We start from the raw sequence: 17962 nt of genomic DNA on the forward strand, positions 1-17962 counted from the left end.
CATTCATTTCATCCTATGTCCAAAAAGACAAAAATACCCTTTTGACAATTTTCGTAAAACTTGTCTCGTTCTTGTTTTGACTTAGCTTCTAGTTTAACTATTCCTACTCGATATGATTTGTGATAGTGACCTCATGGATCCAAATGAACAAAGCTTGAGCTAAATACTTGGACTTAAAAGTTCACAAACATTTTCCAAGTTTAGCTTAATGTCAACTGACTCCACTAAAGAGTTGACACTAAAAATCTCTCGGTTCAAATGAATTTATTTTCTACTCAAGAATTCAACCAAATTATGATGAGTGGATCCATTGAATATTATCTATGTTTACCCTTCATGAATATCATCAGCTAGTCTGGTTTTACGAAATTACCATTTTACCCTTCTAGCTGTTATTTCCTCAACTCCTTTGTCGCTTGTGAATAAGTTAGAAACAATATATTGACGAGGAGCTAACAAGTCACATTGTTTCATCCAAAAGAGTCAAGACTCAATTTGGACACTGGCCAGTTCATTTATTCACATTCCAATAAACAAAGCACGAGGTGATATACATTGCATTTCAGCAATCTTGTACATGAATTCCATATCTATGAGAACTTCACAAAGTTACTCATGACATTCTCACAACTTAGTACTTCACCAATAGGTCCTGTTCAGAATCACATAGTGAGTCCGAACTCTGACTTTCTCAAATGAGAATACGTAAGCTGTGAAATGGCATGTCTCATTTCAGGATTAAGGTAAGCATGATGCAATTCATAATGTTAGGAATTCTTGCCCACGAGAAGATACTTATGTAAATTCTAGTTGAAATTATTAATAAAATAAAGTTCGACATTTATTATCTATTTGACTTGAAGGCGTTATTTCTTATTTTATGAGATTTATTAAACATTCATTATTCCATAGCCTCCGTATCTAACCAGTCACGTGCTGGGCACCTGAGTTCGGCCGGTGTGCTAAAACATGGTCGATGACTGATATACGCCTGGAAAACTATATCTAAAGTCATATATGTGGAACACGTAGGTGAAGGCTGATCACTATGTGGGAGCATTCTACACTTGTGGTAAGTGTACGACTTGGACAGGTCTTGGTGTAGATGTGTCGTTTAAGGACCGTTACGACACACTAACCGAGGCCACTATGATGGTCACAGTGAGACTTGATCTAAATCCTGAAGTGATTATGGACATTGGGTTATGTTACTGAGCTCTTTGACTCATTCGCTAAAAGGCTATTCATGCTAATCACAGCTTATGTCTTGGGAGTTTTCTCAGAGCATAATTCGAGTGGGAAATGATTTACAGATACGGAATCTAGCCTTCGTGAAAGAAGGTTAATGTTCTCTCACCTAATGGTTGATTCAAGAACCGATAGATTGCGCGCACTTTCGAAGTAAGTAACGTTCGAAAGAATCTTTCGCTAGGGAAGCAACAATGCTTTGGGATGATATGTATCAAGGGAAGTATAACGGAATTAATTGATTTCTCTCGATACGGGTTGAACCTGGAGGATCTTGATCACAAACTGACTATATCAGTGGACACTCGTCACGATGAGTAAATATAATTCTAGTATAAAGGAGAGTTCAGTCTTGGCTTACAAAGTGGAGTATTTGACCAAGATTAAACGAATCGGTGGAAAAAGAGTAAGGACTATTTCGTCTTTTTCATCGGATTAGTTAAGCTTATATTACTAGGTCCATAGTCCCCGATTCGGCTCTGATAAAGACGGATAAGAACTTTCGTATAATAATGTTTATCATTATTCATCTCACTTGCTTTAATTATGATTGACAGCATTAATTCTGGAAAACGGGTATTCGTAGAATTAAATAAATATTTATGGTAGAATTGTTTATTTATTGTTTGATCAAGTAAATAAACAATTATTAATTATTTGTTTATTTTTGGACCAAGTAAATAAATGATTAATTGAGTTTTAAGCAATTGGGCCTTGCATACATGGAAAAGTCGAAATAGGGTTTATGGCACTAGGATTTGCGCAAATCCCCTTGGCCGTGTGCCATCAAGTTCGACAATTTCAAAATTGGTATTTACCAATATTTTCTCTTTAGTTGTTTAAATAAAGGAGAGAGAATAATATAAGATATTGTCCTATATTCTCTCCTTATTTTAAGGAAAATATTTAGGAGAATATATGAGAATATATTTAAAGGAAATAATATATTCTCCTTTATTATCTCACTAAATAAAATATTCTCTATTTAAATAGAGAATAATATCCCATAGATAATGATCTGATGGATGAGAGAAAAAGTAGGATTCACTTGTTGAGATCCAATGGCCTAGATTTAATCCACTAGTGTGAACACAATAAAAGGAAATAAAATATTCTGGAAGATTCCATGAATATCTCCTTTTACTACTATAAATAGGGGTTCATGAGAAGGCAAAAATAAGCAATTATTTTGAGAAAAATTCGTGCATCCTAGCCTACCTTGGCCGTGCACTTCTGCTTCTCTTCCCCTCGGAAATTCGTTTCCATTCATAGTAAAATAAGAGCGAGATCTCGAAACACCTAGTTTCGTGATCTAGTGAGATAAAGACTGTGCCCACACATATTTCTTATTCGTCTTGGAGATTACGTTTCGGAAGACTAAGGTGTCATCCTCGAGTCTTTCATCAAGACGACGCAAGGAGTACGCGATTGGTTTATGAGCGTTCAGTAGCTGAACCGAAAATCAATGTAAGTATTCGTTTACTCTTATATCGGTTGCTTGACATATATGCTCTCCTATATTTTAATTAACGTAAATCTAGATCTTGTCATATAATCAATGAATTAATTAGCTCATGATTAGCGTAATTAATTACTTTTCCGCATTAATATGGTTATATGTGGGAATCATCCCCAACAAGTGGTATCATAGCTAGTTGATTTACTTAATTAATTGATTCGTTCATGTGATTAAATTTAATATAGTTTGAATGAATTTATATTTTGATATGAAGTTCATGCAATTCAATATATGATTATGTGAATTGTGATTTGTGGTTGATCATAGAATTTTTGATTCTCGCTTTTCTAGTTTTTTGTACGCCCGAAATTCAAAGGGTATAGGCTTTTATGTAATTATTATTATTATTTTTGTAATCCGACGAGCGACATTCTTGATCACGAAGATCGGCGAGAGACGAGACAGACACACAACGAAGAAGCATGACGGACGAAGAAAGCCTCAACGACTACGCCACAAGAAAACTTGTCACAAATTTTGTGACAAGTCTCGGCCGTCCTCTTCGTGCCGGGCCGCGCCCTCGTGGCGGTGGCGGTCCGGTGCAGCCTCAAGTCTAATCTTGACCTAGGTCAAAATTAGAGGATTTGTCCGGGCCTTAGCCCAGAAACCCTAGTGGGCCCACGGGCCCACTCATTAAAAAAAATTAGAAAAATTAAATAATTTGATATTGATTTATTTTTCTAAAGGACATAAGAATGGGCCCAATTGAATCCATGGGCCAATATGATTGGGCTCATCTTGATTTATTTTTTATGAGTCAATTAGGATACGTGTTGTCGGCCCGTCTCGGACCGATGAGGAAGAAGGCATCGCTTCCACCCGCGAGACCGGCGTGAGGCCTTTGACGGCGAGACATTGCCTCAGCCATTGGCCGGCCCAAACCAATGGCCGGACCAAGGTTCAGCCGGCCATATGCTCAGCCGGCCCAAGGGTCAGCCGGCCCGTGGCCGGCCCAAAGGTCAGCCGGACCACGGCCGGGCCAAAGGTCATCTAGCCATGCAGTTCGCTCGGCCAATGGCTGAGTCAGAGCCGGCCTTCCTCCATGGCCGAGTCAGAGCCGGCCTTCCTCCATGGCCGAGTCAGAGCCGGCCTTCCTCCATGGCCGACTCAGAGCCGGCCTTCCTCCATGGCCGAGTCAGAGCCGGCCTTCCTCCATGGCCGACTAAGAGCCGGCCTTCCTCCATGGCCGAGTCAGAGCCGGCCTTCCTCCATGGCCGAGTCAGAGCCGGCCTTCCTCCATGGCCGAGTCAGAGCCGGCCTTCCTCCATGGCTGAGTCAGAGCCGGCCTTCCTCCATGGCCGACTCAGAGCCGGCCTTCCTCCATGGCCGAGTCAGAGCTGGCCTTCCTCCATGGCCGACTCAGAGCCGGCCTTCGGCCAAGGGGATGCCCAAAATGCCCCTTGGTCGCCTATAAATACCGGGGCCCCTCGCCCGGTCCAGGTAATCCAACTTTGAGTCCCGAAACGCTGCCGAACTCATACTTCGCTCGTTTCGCTCACCTTTGGCTTCTCACCACCTCTAAACCTCTATACTCCACCTCAATCCCACTAATGTTGAGCGTCAGAGAGGTAAACAGAGGCACCCCCTCTGTTTTCCCTTCTTAGCTCACGGTTCTCTTATCTTTTTCAGGTATGCCGGCGAGCTCAAACACCATTGACAGCTAAGGGAAGACTTGGGATACCAAGTCCGACACGCTCGAGTCAAGGCGAGGCCACTTGGTCCGGCCTTGGGTCTAACTGCCTTTGACTCCTAAATCGTTGTCCGAAAAACAGCGACAGCAATACGATCAACACAAATCAAACCATGCTTGCTATGCTTGTTTATTTAATTGCTTTGCCATGCTTGTATGCTATAACTTAGATCATGTATCGTATGTTAATGGTTGTCATGGGCTTTCATTCATTAAAATTGTCTAATTGGATTAGGATAGTTAATTAATGAATGAGTTGAATGGATCGGAGAGCTTTGTCACCAAGCCGATAAGAGGCTAAGCTGAGAGGTACTTAAGAAGACCTAGTGTCTCACCTTCTCTACTGGGAACTTTTCTGTGAAGGAATACTATTAGGATAATCAAGACTAGAATGTCACAATTTTCCTAATCACTAAGCTATATCGAAACTTATTATTTTTAAGGGTAGCTTAGAATCACTCGAGCTTTTAATATGATTTAGTAAACACGAGTGTATCACCTAGATTAAAGTAAATGCTAGGAAATTAAAATACTAAAAGTATATTGAGTCTTAGGCCTCCAACATTGACACAACACCGTGAGGATGAAAGATCCCTTCGTGACCGGCAGTTTTCTAAACATGGTGGTCAGTTCCATTCGGAAAGGGCTTTTCTGATTCCAATACCAAGGTTGTGTCTCTGACGATAGGTGGGAGGGTTGATCTTTGCGTGTACTAGTTACGCTAGTGCGTATGGGCTAGATTTCTTTCACTGAAATGTTGGGTCGACTCATGCATGAACCAACCGGTGGTTGCTCATGTGGCCAACGATTCCTATTAAAATGGTAGTTAGTGAGCATAGTTATGAAGGTACATGTACTGTGATTGTTCACTAATCTGAGATGGTTCTCATTTTCACTAGGTGCACTCCGTTACGTCACCAGAGTGAAACGGACTGTGACTATTAGTCGAATTACCTTGGAATATACAAAACTGGGTCTTTTAGATCTTTAGTATTTTTCCCCGTGCTTATGCATTATGTTTTTTATTTCCTAAATTTATATGATGAATGTTTTTTCTTTTCAATAGTAATTTATGTACTTGTATTTTATTAATTTCAGCATGACTTCGAATTATAATCTCTTGAAGTATATTATGGATAACAAAATGAAGTCTGGTGAATGCGCAGTTCTCTATATGAGAAACATGTCGGATTGGATGAATCAAGCCGCCTTTCGGGGCACAAAGATTGATGAGGCAACTCGGGTTGAAATCATTCTGAATTCACTCGCCGAGGAATACGCCGACTTTGTCATTTACTTTCGTGGTTTTGGCCCGGATTATAAGATGACAAAGTTTCAAAGCGAACTTCTTTCTTGACGTGATGGTTTGATAGAGTATGCTTACCATCAGGTGCAACCGAGTTTGGCACCACAGCCTCGTCCACCTTCACCAGAAGATTTACCATTAGAGAATGTTATCGTAATGGAATAGCCATCACTTATAGTGACTCCTGATGATGATGACATCAGCCCTGAGTCGTGTGAAGGTAATGTACCGTTCACTCACTTACATGTATTAGAAGCATTATATGCTTGAGATTCTCTCTCTCGTCCTGGAGATTCTCTCTCGGCTGAGGTTCGCCCGGGCTTCCTCGGACGTGGTCGACCCGGGACGGGTCGACAACAAAGGGTAAGAGCCTATATTTGTAGGCAGATGGGTTGAGGGCGTGCGCGGCGAAAGTTTCAAGTTAAGCATGCAGAGCCTCACATGGAGGGTTCGCACGGGGCTAGTGTTCCTCGTTGGGAGGCGCGGGGTCACAGGCAAGGCCGACCCGTCGGTGGGCGAAGCCTACCCGTCGGTGAGCGAGGCTTCCAGAACTCATGGAGAGCCCTTGGACAATCAGGCGGGGCCTGCCCGATGGTGGGCAAGGCCTCCTTGAGCTATAGGGGCGCGCGGGGCCTCGTTTGTGTCTCGCGAGGCCTGCTCCAGTGAGCTGGGCCGCGCCCATCTTTTTGGTGGGGCTTCATGGTTGTTTGGGGCCTCGCTGGAAGCCCACCTGACCTACCCTTTGGGCTGGGCCTCACTAGTGGCTACCTTGGCCTCGCCCAGGGTTGGTCAAAGATTGGTCTCATGGCATCGGGGAATGATTGCGTTCCCGAATTCCGTCGTAGGTTATTTTTTCGAGGGTCGATTTTTACCCTATAACATGTCACAAAATCGAACGATTTCGTGACACATCGGTTGTTGTCGGATTCCGAGTTCTCAACAATCACAAAATAAATTATGATAAATGATTATTTATTTCTATTTTTATTTAATGGATTTCAAAACACTTTGTAATACAAACGAATTATTAAACATAAATAATGAGCGTAAATATGAATTGAAATAAAAGCTTTTTTAATTTCTGAATAACTGATTACAACGCGAGCCCGACATTATTGACCGAAAAAGAAAAGATAAATAATTGTAAAATATGCTCGAAGTCACATGCAATTTCTCTTATCAGAAGGGAATTTATAGCGTCCGAAATAAGGCCCCTATATATTTAATATTTGTGAGAATATTAATAATACTTTGAGCGGGAAGAAGGAAATTTAACGCGTTCGAAATTCGGGGCCGGAATCGAATTTTGTATTCTGATTACGTGGTGACAAGTCATTGTGGCTTATGAAACTTCTTCAGAGCGGTTCAACTTCTTCGCGGAGGTTGAGAATTTAAAAATGTGATTTGATTTGTAATCATGAAATACTTTCGGGAAGTGGATAAATATTCGCTCAATATAAATAAGCGAACCACAAAAGTCATTCTTACTTTCATTTAAAATCATCGAGACAAGAAAAATAAAGTGAGTATTCTCTCATTCCCTCGTCCTTTTTTTACTTTTCACTTTCTCTCTCTTGCTCGCTTTTTCTCTCTGTCTATTTCAAAGTTCTTTAGGATCTCGCAAGAGTTTCGTAGCCCTTCACTCGATCTGGGTTAAAGTTCATAGGACTGTGTTTGATATCGTTTGCATTTTTGTCTTAGTTGTTAGGTTTGTTCTTATTTTTCATAGTTGAGAATGACCAAACCCAAGACAAAGTCAGGGAACTCGGGATCTACTTCGGCCAGATCTTCTATGATAGGGAGGATATTTTGAAACCCACTGAGGTCACCTCCAGTGACTTGCTCGCTAACAGAAAGAAATACAGAATCCCAAAAAGAGTCCATCTTCTTCTTCCACCTCGAGGAGCTAAAACCAACACCCTAGTAGATATTTATGTTGTATGTACGAGATCTGGCTAGAAAAGCGCGGGCTTAGGTTTCCATTTCATCCCCTTTTGTTAGATTTTCTCGAAACGTTAGATGTGTCCAAACTTCGTTCGGATGATCCACATGCTAATTGTTCTCGTCAAAGAACAAGCTGTCAAGCTCATTGTGCGGATTTACTCCATCTCACGATGGTGAACGCTAATTCGAAGCAAGATCCGAAGTGTTTTTACGTGTCAAAATTCAACCAGTGAGGTTGTTTCAAATTCTTGCCCACGAGAAATAATGAATAAATCTTAAATGATTACTAAATAGAATGATGGTTTAATTTATTAGCATCATATGATTAGTGGGTTAAGCTATGAATATCAGAATCAATAGCAACTATCATCCGTAGCCTCCGTATTAAACTGAGTCACGTGATGGGCACCTGAGTTCGAGCGTTTAGCTAAAATATGGTCGATGACTAATACACTCCTAGGTAGATATATCTAAAGTCATATATGTAGTACACTAGTGAAGGTTGATCACGACGTGCGAGCATTCTGCACTTGTGGTAAGTGCACGACCCGACATGCTGTGGTTGTAGATGTATCATTTAAGTACCGTTAAGACACACTAACCGAGGTCGCTATGATGGTCACTGTAATCGGCCCGACAAGACTCGATGAGTCTTTCGGCCATTCGAGCGGCCGGACAAACTCACTCGGCCATTGGCCGGCCCAAGCCCTTCACTCGGCCATCGGCCGATCGAAACTCACCCGGCCAATGGTTGACCCAGCTTCACTCGGCCATTGGCCTGCCCAGACGCTTCACTCGGCCAATGGCTGACCGAAACTCACCCGGCCAATGGCTGGCCCAACTTCACTCGACCATTGGCCGGCCCAGGCGCTTTACTCGGCAATTGGCCGAGTGAATCTTATTCAGCCGATGGGCGGCCCAACTCACTCGGCCATCGGCCGACCCAAGCTCCTTGCTCGGCCATTGGCCGATCGAGTCTCACTCGGCAAATGGCCGGGTCAACCTCACTCGGCCAAGGGGTTGCCCGAGACACCACTTGGTCGCCTATAAATATAGATGTCGATCTTCTTCCAAAGGTAATCGGAAATTGAGTACCGAAACGCTGCTGAATTCGTAACTCACTCGTTTCTCTCAAGCTTCGACTCTCTAAACCTCTAACCTCTTTTACCCACATCAATCCTACTAATGTTGAGCGTCAGAGAGGTAAATAGAGGTACCCCCTCTTTTTCCCCATTGTAGTTCATGCATTCTTTCTCACTTTTCAGGTGTTGGGACGAGACAGGCATCATCAACAGCTAAGGGAAGACTTAGGATACCAAGTCCGACACGCTCGAGCCAAAGCGAGATCACTTGGTCCGGCCTAGGATCTACCCACTTTTGGCTCCTAAATAGTTGTTCGAAAACGAGCGACAAAATTTTGGCGCTAGAAGGAGGGGGCCGAACGACCTCGTGGACGCTCTCCCTTCTAATCCCTTTTCTTGCAACCTTTACGACTCTCGAGAGATGAGTCAAAATCCTACTACCTCCGCAGGCACTCGGGCGACGGGCTCGAGATACAGCCTCAGAAGCCTCGCGCATCGCCTAGGAGGGAAGCCTCGTGACAACGAGAGCTAGCCCCAAGGCTCGGTGAATGACCCCGAGGCCGCGCTCCGAGAGGACATGGCTCGAAGGCTCGCCAAACTCCTAGACCGTCCTGGCGTTGATGGCTCGCTCATCGCCGACCTTCTCGGCTATGACATCGACGATAGGACCGCCCAGGGCGACTCTGACCCCGACTATGAGGGGGACTCAAGAACCGACGAAGCAACGCCAAGCCTCGTCCAATCCCGGTCCGAAAGGACAAAAGATGCACCGGCCGGACCATCCCATCCAGCGCGACAACATGCACGGTCCCACTCTCGGGGGTTTGCCCCCTCGGTTTCAAGAGGCGCCCAGACACGGCCCCTCGCCGGGGCCCTTGGGGACGATGGGGCCGACAACCGAAGCGCCCGTCAGATGATCCGGCCAAGGGCAACGTCGCCTCGCCAAGCGCCAAGCGGAGACCTTCGGGAGCGTCTGACGGTGCAGAGAAACTCTCGAGAGGTGGATCTCCGCCAAAGGCTCAACTGCCGAAGGATGCACTCCCCGCCACCACTCTTTGCCGACCTCAGGCCAACGCCGGGGACCAAGCATCCAGTGAGCGTCAAGAGGCGACTCCCGTAATCCGGGCGGTCAGCCCAGCCAACGGGCTTGACATGGTGACGATGATCCAAAGCCTAAAAAACTAGACGATCGAGATGAGGGAGTTGGGAAGGCAGAGGCCCTATGGAGGGATCGAGGAGTCGTACTCTCCCTTCGCCGCTCAAATCCTCGCGCAACCATGCGTGGGGAATTTAAAGCTATCGTCCATCCCTCCTTACGATGGACGGATGAACCTGAACTTCCACATCCAACATTACGAGACATGGATGACAATGCAGGGGCAGTCGGACGCCACCCTGTGTCAGGCCTTCAGCCTAACCCTCACTGGGTCGGGATTTGAATGGTTCCGGAGCCTAAGACCAGGCAGCATCTCATCCTTCCGGGCCTTGCGAGAGGCTTTCCTTGCTCGGTTCGCCACTCTCGTGGCACAAAAGAAGTCGAAAACTTACCTCCTATCTATACGGCAGGAGAGAGACGAGACCTTGAGGTAGTACCTAGCTTGCTTCACCAAAGAGTCCCACAAGGTCGAAGGATTCGATGACAAGGACGCCATCACGGCGATCACGGAGAGAGCTCGCACAAGCGACTTCCTCAAGTCTATTGTTTGAAAGGTCCCACGGGACATGGTGGAGATGATGTCGAGAGCCCGCACTTACATGGGGATCGAGGACTACCTCGACGGGCGAGACGGCCGGAAGTCTGGAGGACAGAGCGGTCGCCGCCGCAACGATCAGGATGAGGATTGTCCCGGCCCTCGAAAGAGGAGGAACAAGGTAGGCCATGCCCCTAACGGTCGCTCCCTCCCTGGGCCAAGACCCTCGCATGTTGATAGCTTTCGGAAGTTTTCGGCATTCACCCCTCTAAACACTCCGCAAGAATGGATCCTAGCTCTACACCGCGACAAGCTAGGAAGCCCTGCTCCTCTCACGAAGCATCCTGCGAAGCGGGATCGAAGCAAATTTTGTGAATACCATCAAGACCACGGGTACCTGACGTCCGAATGCTACCAGCTCAAACGTTAGATCGAAGCCCACATTCAAGATGGGAAGCTGAAGGAATACATCCTTAGAACGATTGGGACGGCATGGAAAACGGAGAACGCCCGCGGCAGGAAAGGAAAGGTCCGGCGATGGTAACCGTCACTGATTTGATAATGAACGAAGAATCGGAGAGCTCGCAAATGCACGTTGTGAGCTCAATCATGGGCGGACCAGAGTTCGGGGACTCGAGCACACAAAGAAAGAAGTACGTGCGGGAAGTTTCCCAGGGGAAAATAGCGCACAATATCAACCACACGTATGAGTCTCCGCCTTTGACCCCGTTCGAGTCCATGTTCTTCACCAACCAGGAGGCGGTGCGAGTGCTCCACCCACACAATGACGCGATAGTCGTCTTGGCCCCGGTCGCTAACAATCTTGTCCGAAAGATCCTGATCGATAATGGCAGCTCTGCTGACATCATCTTCTAATCGGCTTTGGACAGGATGAAGCTGACCGGATTGAGACCGACCCCAATCTCGACCCCACTCTTCGGCTTCTCCTGAGAGAGGGTCATGACGGAGGGTACCATCGACCTCCCGTTGACCTTCGGGACGCCTGGGGGGATTGACGTCACCCACATCGTGTCATTCCTGGTCGTAGACTAGCCATCAGCATACAACATCATCATAGGCCGTCCAACTCTCAATTGATTGAAGGCCATAACTTCCACCTATCACCTAATGATGAAATTCCCAACCGAGAAGGGAATCGCCATAACGTTGGCAGACCAATCGATGGCAAGAATGTTTTACTTCCAAGGTGTGGATGGAAAGGGAAATGGGAAGATGGTGAGCACCATCTTCCAACTCGGAGACAAATTCCCATGCAAAATCGAGGAAGGAGGCTCCTTCGTTGAATTGGACCAAAGAGACGATGTCGAGCTTTGGAAGGTGGATACACCGGATGACCTCGTTCCCGTCGTGCTGGACGATGCCAAGCGTGATCAAGTAGTCAAGGTAGGCGCCCAGCTCCAATCCGAGATCCGACTCTAACTCGCAGCCTTCCTCCACGAGTTCAAAGACGTCTTCGCGTGGACACGCGCCGACATGCCAGGGATCGACCACGAGATAATGGTCCACCGCCTCAATGACGACAAGAGGGTGACCGAACGCGTCCAACCGAGATGGGCATTCAGCGGAGAGAGGTACCAGGTCATTGGTGAAGAAGTCGACAAGCTTCTCGCCGCCAACTTCATTAGGGAGGCGGAACACCCCAAGTGGGTGTCCAATGTCGTTATGGTAAAGAAGCTGAACCGGAAGTGGCGGATTTGCATCGATTACAAAGACCTCAATAAGGCTTGCCCGAAAGACAACTTTCCTCTCCCAAGAATCGAGCAACTCGTGGATGCTATGGCGGGCCATGAACGGCTAAGCTTGATGGATGCCTATTTGGGGTACAATCAGATATGCATGCACGAACCGGATCAGATCAAGACCACCTTCGTTACGAACACGGACTCTACTGCTACAAGGTCATGCCTTTTGGCCTAAAAAAGGCGGGTGCAATGTATAAAAGGTTGGTAAATCGAATGTTTGCGAGCCAAATTGGCAAGACAATGGAGGTCTACGTGGACGACATGTTGGTCAAAAGTCTCAAAGCCCATGACCACATTCGAGACCTCAGGGAGATGTTCGCAAACCTACGACGTTACAAGATGAAGCTCAATCCCAACAAGTGCGCTTTCGGGGTTGAGTCTGGAAAGTTCATGGGCTACATGGTGAGCTGCCGTGGGATCGAAGCTAATCCCAAAAAGATCAAGGCGATCTTAGAAATGAGGTAGCCGCAGAAGGTCAAAGAAGTACAAAGATTGACAGGAAGAATAGCCGCCCTGGCGCGATTCGTCTCCAAGGCCACTGATAGGTGCCAGCCGTTCTTTAAAGTGCTGAAAAAGACCGACGGGTTCGTGTGGATGGAGGAGTGCGAGGAGGCATTCCATGAAATGAAAACCTACTTCAGCTCCTCTCTGTTCCTTGCAAAGCCAAAGTACGGAGAAATCTTGTATGTCTACCTCGCGGTTTCCAACAGGGCCGTGAGCGCTGTTCTAGTACGCGAGGAAAACAAGGTCCAATGGCCGGTTTATTACGTTAGCAAGGCACTCCTCGACGCCGAGACTCAATACCCGGAAATTGAGAAATTGTCCCTCGCCCTCGTCATGAGAGCGAGAAAACTTCGCCCTTACTTCCAACCGCTCCAATCGTGGTGCGCACATGACATCCCATCGAGAAGGCTTTGCAAAAAGGGACCTCGTCGCGAATGGCCATATGGTTTCCCGACTTTGTGGCGGAGTTCACCTACACGCCCCCGACGGACGAAGACAACAAAGGCAACAAAGACGAGGAAGACAAGGAGAACGACCGGGACGGGTCATCAAAGAAGAGGACTAGTGACCCGATTGGGCCAGTCTGGGACTTGCACGTGGACGGCGCATCGAATGCCCGGGGGGCTGGCGCCGACATCGTACTCACAAATCCCGATAGGGAAAAATTGAGGTACGCCCTACAATTCGAGTTCAAGGCCTCCAACAACGAGGCGGAGTACGAGGCTCTTATCGTTGGCTTGGAGCTCGCAAATAAGCTAGAAGTCCGAAACCTATGCATCCACTGCGATTCACAACTAAATATGAATCAGGTGAAGGGCGACTATACAGCCAAGGAGCCGCACATGGTCGCATATTTGTCTAAGACTCAGAAGAACCTGGAGGCCTTATCGTGGTTTGAGATAGTTCAAGTTCCCCGAGAGGCGAACATTGAAGTCGACGCCCTGGCGCGCCTTGCATCGGGGATAGACGAAGAGGGAGAAGGTAGCGTCCTGATAGAAGTGGTAACTCGGCCTTACATCTCGAGAAGCGATGTGGGAGTGGTTGACGAAGTTCCGCCCCCCTCGTGGATTACGCCGCTCATGGAGTACCTTAAACGAGGAATCATTCCCAAAAATAGAGAAGAAGCCAAAAAGCTGAAAAGCTTGGCATCGAAGTACACGATAAGGGGGGACAACCTGTTCAAAAGAGGATACTCTATGCCCTTCCTCCGATGCCTGACCGAGGTCGAGGCGAAGAAAGCGTTCCGCGAGGTGCATGAAGGGCTATGTGGGAACCACGCCACCGGACAGTCTTTGGGCCTGAAGCTGCTAAGGCTCAGATACTTCTGGCCGACCTTGAAAAAGGACTCCCACGAGTGGGCCAAAAGATGCGACAAATGCCAAAGGTTTGCCCACATCCCAAGCCAAGCACCGGCCCGACTGTGCCCGATCATCGTACCTCAACCCTTCACAAAGTGGGGAATTGACCTCATGTTGTCAATGGTGCCCACAAGAAGAGTTGTAATCTTTATATTGAACATTTGATGTAATAAAGTCTCATGAAGACTCTTGCTTGTAATTGCTTATTCATTAACAAAAAGTTGAAACGTTCATTCATTCTTCCTTGTCTGTTAGAAGCTTTATGATAAAACATTAGTCTTTAGTCCATAAACAAACTAAACAACTTACGAAGAGACAAATGTAGATTTGCATGAACAAACTCTTCATAGTTTGCTTAAAACGATATATTCGCAATCTAAGGGTCAAAGGACTATTGACCTCAGTATGATTGTTAGATGAATCTATGATGTCTGGTTATGAGGCATTGAGAGTTGGAGACTCTATAGTTCTTCTAGGTATCTTCCGAATGTACTGAATTGAACAGTGCACTTCTAGAGACTGTTGGAATTGATCTAGGGTTTAAGAAAAAGATTAAACGCTTCGGGAAGCGGCAGAATTTTAAAAATTTCTTTTCAAGTAAAATAGTTTTTACTAACCTAGACAAAGAGCAAGTACATGTAATTAAAAACTAATATGAGCTAGAAGTTTACTAACCTTTCTTGAAGCTTGAACTTTGAAGAAGCTTTTGGAAAGTTTGCAACGCTCGTCTCCCCTTGCAGCACGTCTCTCTTCCTTTCCTCGGCACCTCGAGCAACCACGAAAGTTTCTATCACTAAATCACTCGAAATAAAGGAATTAGTGAGTGGGCAATTTTAAACACTACGACTTAAGAACAAGTCTTGAAGTCGCAGAGCTAAACACTAGGTCGAGTGATGACCTAGGTGCAAAGACAAGAATAAAATCGAAAATAAACTAGAGAGAGAGAGAGAGGATTTTCGGCCACAAGTTCTAGAGAGAGAGTCTCTCAAATCTCTTAAACTTGGATGAAATGAATTGTGAAGAAAAGGGGCTCCTATTTATAGGAGAGGTCTCACCTTCTATAAGGTAGTTTCCTCTTCTATAGAATATCACATATTCATGAGCCAATTACCTCTTTTCCCACTTGAGATGCTCGGCCAAGGATGCCTTCTAGAAGGCTTGGATTTGTTTCCATTTTTGTTCCTTGCCTTGCCTTGTCTCTCTCTTGGCCGATTACCCTAGTGCATCTACATGCAAATTTGTTTCCTCTTTTTCTTTTGGCAAGTATCTAAATACATTTATGCACAAAATAAACTCTCTTTCTCTTAGGTATTTGGGCGCCCATATTTTCTCTAGAAGGAGCTTCTAGAAGCTTCTTCATTTGTTCATAACAACATGAGAAAGGCCCATTAAGAATTTTCAATAAAATTCTTATGAAATGAAATTAATCCACAAGGCCCAATGATCAAGTCATGGCCGAGTGACATTAAGTCATCAAATGAACTTGTCAAAAAATTTATTGACATTCATTTCATCCATTGTCTCAAAAGACAAAAATACCCTTTTAACTATTTTCGTTCTTGTTTTGACTTAGCTTCCAGTTTAACTATTCCTATCGATGTGATTCGTGACAGTGACCTCATGGACCCAAATGAACAAAGCTTGAGCTAAACACTTGGACTCAAAAGTTCACAAACCTTTTCCAAGTTTAGCTTAATGCCAACTGACTCCACTAAAGAGCTGACACTGAAAATCTCTCGGTTCAAATGACTTTGTTTTCTACTCAAGAATTCGACCTAATTATAATGAGCGGATCCACTGAATATTATCTATGCTACCCTTCATGAATGTCATCAGCTAGTCGGGATTTACTAAATTACCATTTTACCCTTCTAGCTGTTATTTCCTCAACTCCTTTGTCGCTTGTGAATAAGTTAGAAACAATGTATTGACGAGGAGCTAACAAGTCACATTGTTTCATCCAAAAGAGTCAGGACTCAATTTGGACACTGACCAGTTCATTTATTCACACTCCAAGGAACAAAGCATGAGGTGACATACATTGCATTTCAGCAATCTTGTACATGAATTCCATATCTATGAGAACTTCACAAAGTTACTCATGACATACTCACAACTTAGTACTTCACCAATAGGCCCTGATCGGAATCACATAGTGAGTCCGAACTCTGACTTTCTCAAATGAGAATACTAAGGTGTGAAATGGCATGTCTCATTTCAGGATTAAGGTAAGCATGAAGCAATTCATACATAGTGACTTTGAGACATAAGAGGTTAAATGGTTTGTTCTTATCTTGTCTCTAGAAGTGCACTGGTCAATTCAGTACCTTCGGAAAATACCTAGAAGAACTATAGAGTCTCCAACTCTTAATGCCTCATAACCAGACATCATAGATTCTTCTAACAATCATACTGAGGTCAATAGTCCTTTGACCCTAAGATTGCGAATATATCGTTTTAAGCAAACTACGAAGAGTTTGTTCATGCAAATCTACATTTGTCTCTTCGTAAGTTGTTAAGTTTGTTTATGGACTAAAAGACTAAGGTTTTATCATAAAGCTTCAAACAAAGAAAGAATGAATGAACGTTTCAACTTTATTAATGAATGAATAGGCAATTACAAGCAAGAGTCTTCGTAAGACTATATGACATCAAATGTACATAAATAGACACTACTACTCTTCTTGTGGGCACCATTGACAACAGAGACAAGATAAGAACAAACCATTTAACCTCTTATGTCTCAAAGTCACTACGTATGAATTGCATCGTGCTTACCTTAATCCTGAAATTAGACATGTCATTTCACACCTTACATATTCTCATTTGAGAAAGTTAGAGTTCGGACTCACTATGTGATTCCGAACAAGGCCTATTGGTGAAGTACTAAGTTGTGAGAATGTCATGAGTAACTTTGTGAAGTTCTCATAGATATGGAATTCATGTACAAGATTGCTGAAATGCAATGTATATCACCTCATGCTTTGTTCCTTGGAGTGTGAATAAATGAACTGGCCAGTGTCCAAATTGAGTCTCGACTCTTTTGGATGAAACAATGTGACTTGTTAGCTCCTCCTCAATACATTGTTTCTAACTTATTCACAAGCGACAAAGGAGTTGAGGAAATAACAGCTAGAAGGGTAAAATGGTAATTTCGTAAATCCCGACTAGCTGATGATATTCATGAAGGGTAAACATAGATAATATTCAGTGGATCCGCTCATCATAATTTGGTTGAATTCTTAAGTAGAAAATAAATTCATTTGAACCGAGAGATTTTCAGTGTCAACTCTTTAGTGGAGTCAGTTGACATTAAGCTAAACTTGGAAATGGTTTTGTGAACTTTTGAGTCCAAGTGTTTAGCTCAAGCTTTGTTCATTTGGATCCATGAGGTCACTGTCACGAATCACATCGAGTAGGAATAGTTAAACTGGAAGCTAAGTCAAAACAAGAACGAAAATTGTCAAAAGGGTATTTTTGTCTTTTGAGACAGAGGATTAAATGAATGTCAATAAATTTTTTGACATGGTCATTTGATGACAAGTAACACTCGGCCAAAATTAGATTTATTGGGCCTTGTGGATTAATTTCATTTCATAAGAATTTTATTGAAAATTCTTTATGGGCCTTTCTCATGTTGTCATGAACAAATGAAGAAGCTTCTAGAAGCTCCTTCTAGAGATATGTTGGGCGCCTACTACCCAAGAGAAAGAGAGAATATTTTATGCATAAACGTATCAAGATACTTGCCAAAAGGAAAAGAGGAAACAAATTTCCTATGCATGGCAATAGGAATTTCGGCCAAGTGAGTCAAAGGCGAGGCAAGGAACAAAAAAGGAAACAAATCTAAGCCTTCT

Source organism: Urtica dioica, chromosome 3 (assembly GCF_054948205.1).
Source record: "Urtica dioica subsp. dioica isolate 48M chromosome 3, U.dioica_male_clone48M_v1_H2, whole genome shotgun sequence".
NCBI lineage: Eukaryota > Viridiplantae > Streptophyta > Magnoliopsida > Rosales > Urticaceae > Urtica > Urtica dioica.